Source organism: Mirounga leonina, unplaced genomic scaffold, assembly GCF_011800145.1.
Source record: "Mirounga leonina isolate KUSES-001 unplaced genomic scaffold, KU_Mleo_1.0 Mir_93, whole genome shotgun sequence".
Taxonomy (NCBI): Eukaryota; Metazoa; Chordata; class Mammalia; order Carnivora; family Phocidae; genus Mirounga; species Mirounga leonina.
In genome coordinates, this window is record NW_023270854.1 from 11,675,703 (window position 1) to 11,684,212 (window position 8,510).

The 8,510-nt window shown below is 38.3% G+C and overlaps 1 pseudogene; it reads left to right on the forward strand.

The window, feature by feature from the left end:
- The first annotated feature begins 2,881 nt into the window (after positions 1-2,881).
- Positions 2,882-6,094, forward strand: LOC118004716 (annotated as a pseudogene).
- Positions 6,095-8,510: the final 2,416 nt, after the last annotated feature.

The following is an 8,510-nucleotide window of genomic DNA, read 5'->3' on the forward strand; positions in this document are numbered from 1 at the left end:
ATCAGAGGGGAACTATTGATCAGAGATGATTTTCTCTCAGAGAGAGACGGGCTTTCACTACCTTTTGGCCTTGTTAGTGAAACTAGTCAGTAAGAAAAAGGTACATTTCGTTTCAGGGTACAGGAAAGAAGGAAAATATTCCTCATCTGGCACCATTAGTTTCTGGTGGGATGTGCTCAGAACTACCGTTTCAGTGTAATTAGTGGACCAGTTTGTGGACTCTGATGACTGGCTTAGTTTTCCCCTCCACCAGATACAGAGGTTCTATAATCAGTTGCAAATCAAAGCACTAACTTCAGTTGGCAGGACAGTTTTCTACATTTGAGAATAAACCTTACAATGGAAACTCGTGTTTAGGCTAAGCTTAGAGTTGTGGTATAAATGTAGTATACATCAAACACGGGTCTTACTCTCGAAGATCACAGTTAAATCTTGCCCTTTTTAATATAACCACCTTGTGACAGTGGGAAAACCCTGGTCCAGAAAGTGAAAACAGCGATGCAAAGAATCATGCGTGCAGGACCTTCCCCAGAGCCCTTCACAAAGCAACTTGTAGTCCCATGTTCCATGCCCTTTCCAAACAGGGCAGTTTCCAAAAGCTAGACCAGGTTCTCTGACTTGCTGTCTTCAAAATCCATGAAGTGAGCCTTGGAATGGACTCTTCGGGCACTACAGACCGAAAATAGCCTTTAGAAAGCTCTTCCTTTGTATCAGTTCAATCTACTCTGTGAAACTCTGGCCAGATAAAATGCTGGATATTTCCCTGGACACAGGAGCCAAGGAAGAGCGAGCAGCAGTATTTGTGGAGAAACATACTGTCATTTCTATGGGAAATCGTATCTAAATGGAAAAAACAAAACACAACAAAAAACCCTGATTTCTTTTTGTGTTTACCATTTCTCCTTGCACCAAGTGCACACTGCATAACACACACACATGCACACACACATACACACACGCACACACCCCGTTAATTAGATTGATATTTAAATTAACATTCATATTAGTTCTAGGAAAACAACAGAGGGTATGTTGAAGAACACCTGTCTGATATTATTAATAATAAAAATAGCTCACTGAAATTCTTTCTTTTGATATAGTCCCTATACTTCATGTGCCACGGTGCCTTACCCTCAGCAAATGTCTCCTTTATTAAGGAGATGCAACTGAATTGCAATTATAGATGCAATTGAAACCAGTTAAGATGGTTAGAAGTTACAAACGACCTTTCTCTACTTACACGTATTGTCTTGTTTGAGTCTTCAGAGTGTACTCAAATTATTTGTCTTTACCGTTTTCAGAAATGTTAAGACTGCTATACTTGGAAGAGTGAGAGAAGTTATTTCTATTCTATCTATGCTGCTGACCTAATCATTTCAGAAAACACAATTTTCCTCATTAACCTCTCCATATAAGGTCTTACAAAGAAATGACAACAGGGAGATACCAAGGAATTAATTTTAAGTTTTGTGGAAGTCAAATAAATTTGATGTCACATACACTTACAAGCAAACGGAGTCATGGTGGCACCTTTACTCCTACCCATCAATTTTCCACCCTACCCTGTAGGTATTTCTACTGGTCTGTAAGGCTAAGAAAAGTACATCAGTCTTGAATTCAGTCCCCAAACGGAATGCTTGTCTCTGGTGCAAACACTGCCAAACTCCCTGCAAGCTCAAGGAAACACAAGGTGAATGCTTCATTTATCTTATAAAATGCCACACGTGTATAGATTGTGAGCAATGATGATCTTATCATTGTCCATTAGGAAAAACATAACATTAAGAGTTTAAAGGAAATTATGGAGCTTTAAAAATGTGTATTTGCCAATTACAAACCAGAAGTTAAAATGGTGAATATATAAATATTAAATGTAAATAAGTATAATAAATATAAACACATAAATACTTCACCTACTACTTTACTCATATCTGAGACCAATTATTGTATCTTTAAATTTTCATTTATATGTTTATATACGTATAAACATACAAATATTTTACCTACTACTTTACTCCTATCTGAAACCAATTATTGGATATTTATTTATTTATTTATTTATCTTCAATGATTGGATCTTTAAATTTTCATTGTAAAAGTTGAGGCAGGTAAAAAAATAACATAAAGTAATACAAAGCAAAAATGTCTGGCTCAAGAATAAAATAAGAGTAATGTGAATTATTTGGTAGCAATTATCATCAAAGACAAACATTTTGTTGACTTCTCTGAACATTTTTCCTCATTTTGTTTTGCCTACTTATTTTTCTCTAATTCTTTCTGATTTTGTTGCCTTTTCCTCCTTATTCCTTTTACTCTATGCTTCTGTTCCTCTCTAGAAATTCAGTTTAGGTCATGGATGTCCTAATAGGCATGCAGTAAGTAAATAAGACTTCTTTTGAACAGTTTTATACAAGACTGATGGAATTGTTGGTGTTCTAGAAAATATCAAAGAAATAAACATTCTTCGTTTCAGAAGCTTTACATAGGAAATCTAGTGCAGAAAATCAAAGTACTTTTTGAAGGGTTTGCATTAGTTACCTATTCGAAGTGACAAATTACCCTAAATTTAGCAGCTTAAAACCATAGACATTCATTATTTCACAGGCTCAGCAGTCAGAAATTCAAGAGAGCTAAGCTGGGTACTTCTTACTGAGTGTTTCATAAGATGCACTCAAGTTGTGGCCTTGGCATGTATGACCTTTATTATGTTGGGGGTGCATTCCCACTGTACCTGTTTTGTTGAGAGATTTTATCATAAATGAATGTTGCATTCTGTCAGATGCTTTTTTTGCATCTTTTGAGATAATCCTAGGATTTTTATCATTCATTTTGTTATTGTGGTGTATCACATTGACTGATTTGTGGATGATGAACCATCCTCATGTTCCTGGATAAATCCCGTTTGATCGTTGTGAACGATACTTTTAAGGTATTGTTGAATTTAGTTTGCTAATATTTTCTTGAGGATTTTTGCATCTATGTTCATCAGGGATATTTGGGCCCCCAATTTTCTTTTCTTGTGGCATCCTTGTCTAGTTTTGATATCAGGGTTATGCTGGCATCATAAAATGGGTTTACAAGAATTCCTTCTATTTTTTGGAAAAATTTGAGAAGGATAAGTATTAATTTTTCTAAATGTTTGGTAGAATTCAACAGTAGAGCTTTCACCTGGACTTTTGTTTATTGGGAGGTTTTGAATTACTGATTCAATCTCCCTACTAGTAATTGCTCTGTTCAGATTTCTTATTTCTTCATGATTCTAGGAATTGATACATGTTTTCTAAGTTGTCCAATTTGTTGGCCTATCAGTGTTCTTAGTAATCTCTTATTATCCTCTACATTTCTGTGGTATCAGTTGTAATATCTCCTTTTTCATTTCTGATTTAATTTATTGAGCTCTCTCTTTTTTTTTCTTGGTGAGCCTAGCTAAGGGCTTGTCAATTCTGTTTATCTCTTCAAAGAAACAGCTCTTAGTTTCACTGACCTTTTCTTTTGTCTTTTTCGTATCTATTTCATTTATTTCTGCTTTAATCTTTGTTATTTCCTTCCTTCTACTAACTTTGGGCTTCATTTGTTCTTATTTTAGTTCTTTCAGGTATAAAGTTAGGTTGTTTATTTGAGACTCTTTTTTCTTGAGGTAGGCATTTCTGAGTATGATCTTCTTTCTTAGAATCTCTTTTTCTACATCCCATAAATTTTGATATGTTATATTTCCACTTTTAGTCATTTTAAATCAAATAGAGTTACACCTTTTTCCCCAAAACACTTAATTTTAGGGGATCCCAGGCAATCTGCCTAATGGAATGTTTCTTATTCTATATTTATATATTGTTTCCACATTGTATTTAGTGTTTCCACAGTGTCTATATGCTCTGTATATCTGTAAATTGGAAATTAAATCTAGAGCTTTGGTTAGTTAGCCAGCATATACTACATCATTAGTTTTTGATGTAGTGGTCACCTTTCAATTAAACATTTTTGCAAGAACACTTCATATATTGTATAATATATACAGATAGATATTTAGATATAGAGATAGATAGATAGATAGATAGATAGATAGATAGATAGATAGATAGAATAACATCAGAAACACACAATGACTGGTTTTCCTATTATCTTTTTAGGACTATTTGACATGGAGCCTCAGTAAGTCTTAGCAACTGTTCTGGGTATGAAGAATAGAAAGAACAAGGCATGGGTGCCTGGGTGGCTCAGTTGGTTAAGCGACTGCCTTCGGCTCAGGTCATGATCCTGGAGTCCCGGGATCGAGTCCCGAATCGGGCTCCCTGCTCGGCGGGGAGTCTGCTTCTCCCTCTGACCCTCCCCCCTCTCATGCTCTCTCTCTAATAAATAAATAAATAAATCTTAAAAAAAAAAAAAAAAAGAGAAAGAACAAGGCAGGCAAAGCCCCTGCTCTCACAAAACTCTCAGTCAAGTGGAAGGAGGTAGAAAATATGCAAACAAGATAATTTTAAATATTGTTAAGTGAATAAAGATAGTACACTATGATGATAATTATGACAGTTTTGTAGCAGTTCTATCACCATGATGATTATAATTTTAATCACATATATAAGCAATACATAAGCTTATTGTAAAATTCTGTTATGCAAACTTTTAATATAAGCATTAAGTAAGCAATATAATGACATTTCAAGTCTCGCCATGATTAAAAAAAAAAAACCCTCAAACATTTAAGATAAAATTTGTTAAATATTCAAGTATACTATTAGGAAAGCATGTAAAAAAGATGAGTGGCTATTGGTATGTAGTTTATATTAAATTTTGCAGGAAAGCAGTTTCATAAGTATATGATTTATACATAGATTGTATTTGCTCTGAAAGGTAGGTGCTAAAGGTTATGATAAAGTCATCTATATGACGTAGTTATTTCCTCCTCCTGGTCTCAGTTTTAATTTTACTTCTCCTTTGATTTAAGTGCAGTTAATAGTTGATTTTAACTTGGAGAATAATTACTACAGATTTTAACTTGGAGAATAATTACTACAGAGAAAATGTATCAATTCCTAGAATCATGAAGAAATAAGAAATCTGAACAGAGCAATTACTAGTAGGGAGATTGAATCAGTAATTCAAAACCTCCCAATAAACAAAAGTCCAGGTGAAAGCTCTACTGTTGAATTCTACCAAACATTTAGAAAAATTAATAGGTACCTGAATCTCTCCAGTTTTGAAAGACAAACTTTTAGGCTTCTATCTAGAGAAAGCGGGCCTCAGAATTCTTGCACGGGGAGTTGCGCGCGCGAAGCCACGTAGGGCAGAGAAGCCAGGAGGGCCCGGCGATGGTGGTGGGCCTCCCGGGGCCTGGGGCAGCAGAGGGGGCCGCCGAGGAGCGCCGCGTCAAGGCCTCCAGCCTGCCCTTCAGCGTGGAGGCGCCCAGGTCGGACAAGAAGCCGCCCAAAGAGGCGTCCCCACTGCCAGCCCCAAGCGCCTCCGCCAGGGCCACCCTGCGGCCACGGCTACTGCCTGGACACGGCGCCCGAGAAGCTCACAGCCCCGGGCCGCCGGTCGAGCCCTTCGAGACCGTCTCGGTCAAGTCGGAAAACTCCGAAGACGGAGCCGCTTGGATGCAGGAAGCCAGCAGACACTCGCCGCCGCCAGGACACATGAGCCCCACCGCCTGCACCCTGCCGAAGCACGAGACCAGTCGGAAGCCCAGGACGCCCTTGACCACGTCCCAGCTCCTGGCTCTGGAGCGCAAGTCCCGCCAGAAACAGCACCTCTCCATTGCAGAGCGTGCAGAGTTCTCCAGCTCTCCGAACCTCACACAGACCCAGGTCAAAATCTGGTTCCAGAACCGAAGGGCCGAGGGTTAAAGACTGCAGGAGGCAGAACTAGAAAAGCTGAAAATGGCTGCAAAACCTATGCTGCCCTCTGGCTTCAGCCTCCCTTTCCCCATCAACTCGCCCCTGCAAGCAGCATCCGTATATGGAGCCTCCTACCCTTTCCATAGACCTGTGCTCCCCATCCCGCCCGTCGGACTCTATGCGACTCCGGTCGGATATGGCATGTACCATCTATCCTAAGGAAGACCAGCTCCATAGACTCCGTGGTGGATGTTTGTTTAAACGGGTCCACCCCTCCCTCTCCAAGAAGGCAGTACCAAGCCTGAGCTCCTGCTCTGCAAACCTTGCAGGCGCCACCCTAAGCGGCTAGGCCCACAGGGCCACAGACGTAGTTCGAATTTGTTCTTTAGGCTGGAGGCACCAAGCCCCATTTTCTTGGTGTGATCTTCTAGATGCCCCCTCCTCCTTTCACAAAGATTGGCTCTGATGGTTTTTCTATATATATAATAAAATATAATGACATTTTTATACAGCAGACATAAAAATTCAGATTATTTTGAAAGGCAAAATTTATATGCACATATGTATACTTTTTTCTATATATCACCTTCCTAAAAGAGACTGCTTAAGTCCATTTGTTTTTTCTTATAGGAGAGACCAATTATTTGCTAAAATTGCTGACATTTGGTGATTTTGATGGGATGATTGACTTTTGCTTATGGAAAACAAAGGTTAGAATTAGGCACGATGCATAGGAAGTAGATATGGAGAGATTCCTCAAAATGACGAGGACACATCGTGTTTTTGCATTTTTACATGCATTTAAAACTTATTAGATACTACCATATTTGGCCTTATATTTTTCCCCCGTCCACATTGTTACAGAGTGTTAAAGTTTTAATTTTTTTTTTTTTTTGGTAAGATCAAGAAAAGGGGGATGGGAAGAATCCTGAGAATGCCTTGGGGTAAGGTGGGACTTGGAAGTACTTCCTAATTCCTCTCAAGGCTGTTTCTTAACTCCATTTCAGACAATTGGAGAGTAAAAAGTTAAAGCATGTCAGGGGAATTGATGGTTTCTGTGAAATACTAGGTACAAGTCAGTCCTCACACATTGCAAAGGTGATTGGGGGGCGGGGAGTGTAATTAATTCTCTGCTTAAAAAAAATATATATATACTGTAACCATTACCTATATGCTAAATATTCTTGAACAATGAATAGATCCAGAAAGAAAAAAAAATCATGCTTTCTCTGTGTGTGTACCTACCGTATGTGCTAAACTTACTAGAAAAATTTATATACTTTTTAACATGCTGTGGGCAGAGGGTAAAGCCATGTTTTGACTTGCTAAAAATGGTGTTGTCAAACAGCCCATTTAGCTCCCTGGTACTTCATCTTTCTCTCCATCTTCCCCCCCCCCCACCACCACCCAGTATACTTTTATCCCTTTGAAAGGGTGCCTTGTATAATTTTATATATTTTATTGAAGAGTTATTTCTTATCTATTCTGAATTAAATTAAACGTTTGTTTTATTGCAGTAAAAAAAAAAAAAGAATTCTTATATCATGAGTAACTGAACACCTCTGATTAGGAGTCACGAGCCAGGAGGGGTGGGGATTAAATAAGAAGTCCAGGGTGTCTCACTTTCTTCCCCAAGTCCAGGTGGGCCTCAGAAAAGTAAGAACGTAACTGTGGGTGAAGTGTCATAAATTAAAGGAACCTCTTACTCTCTTTCTTGAGTCTTAGGGTCCCTCTTCCCTGTGCACCTGCTCTATGACATCCTCTTACTTTAGACATATTTTTCTCTGTGGGTCAGGTAAAACAAATTTAATGTATTATGAGAGTTTTCTCTATGCCCCGCTTCTCATGTCCAGCTCCAACCCACGAAGACAGATACGCTTCTTCCAAACTTGTAGCTTACAGAGCTTTCCTTGTGTTTATTGAAACAAGGAAGAAAAAAGATTTGATAAAGTCTTGAGAATTAGAGCATTTTATATGAATGATGCTGCATAGGGAAGAATTAATAATGGAGCTACAGCCATGTGGCACAGAATCATCTTGGAAAATGATGGAGGGAGAGGGAGGATTGATTTGTAGCTATAGACATGATCAGTGTCACTTTGGGAAGAGAGTGTGGAAATGAGGTGATTAGAAAGTCTCTAAATTTCTTACGTAGTAAAATCCTTTTCCCCACCAGGCACCCACAAGGATGTGTATTAAAGTATTACATTGGTTTTCTTTGCTTTGGGGATTGGATTTGTAATATTTTTATTTTAGAGTGACACTATGCTGAGTCTAGTCCCAATTTGGCCTTGTTTATATCCAGGAAATAGTTGCTTCCCTCTGCAAATGACAAAAAAACAGCTACGTCTTCTCCCAGTTTAATCATCCAAAAAATTAATAACAAAAGTCATTTTTTGTAGTCCCTATTCCTAAGAAAGACTATTGTTTGGCCCATTTTTGTTAGTTGACTCTTCTTAGCATCATTACCTGTTATATTGGTGTTGGGGAACTGTGAGTAAGGTGCAGAAAAAGGAGGGAGAAATATTTACTAGTATGATATTACTAAAAGGGCTTACTTATTTGGGTGGGTGGGAGCCCAGTTCTTAAAGATCTTCTATGATGCCCCTACAACTTACTATTTTTTTCAGCTCTGTCATATTGTTTGCTTAGGTAGTATTTCCCATCACTTTCTCAGAA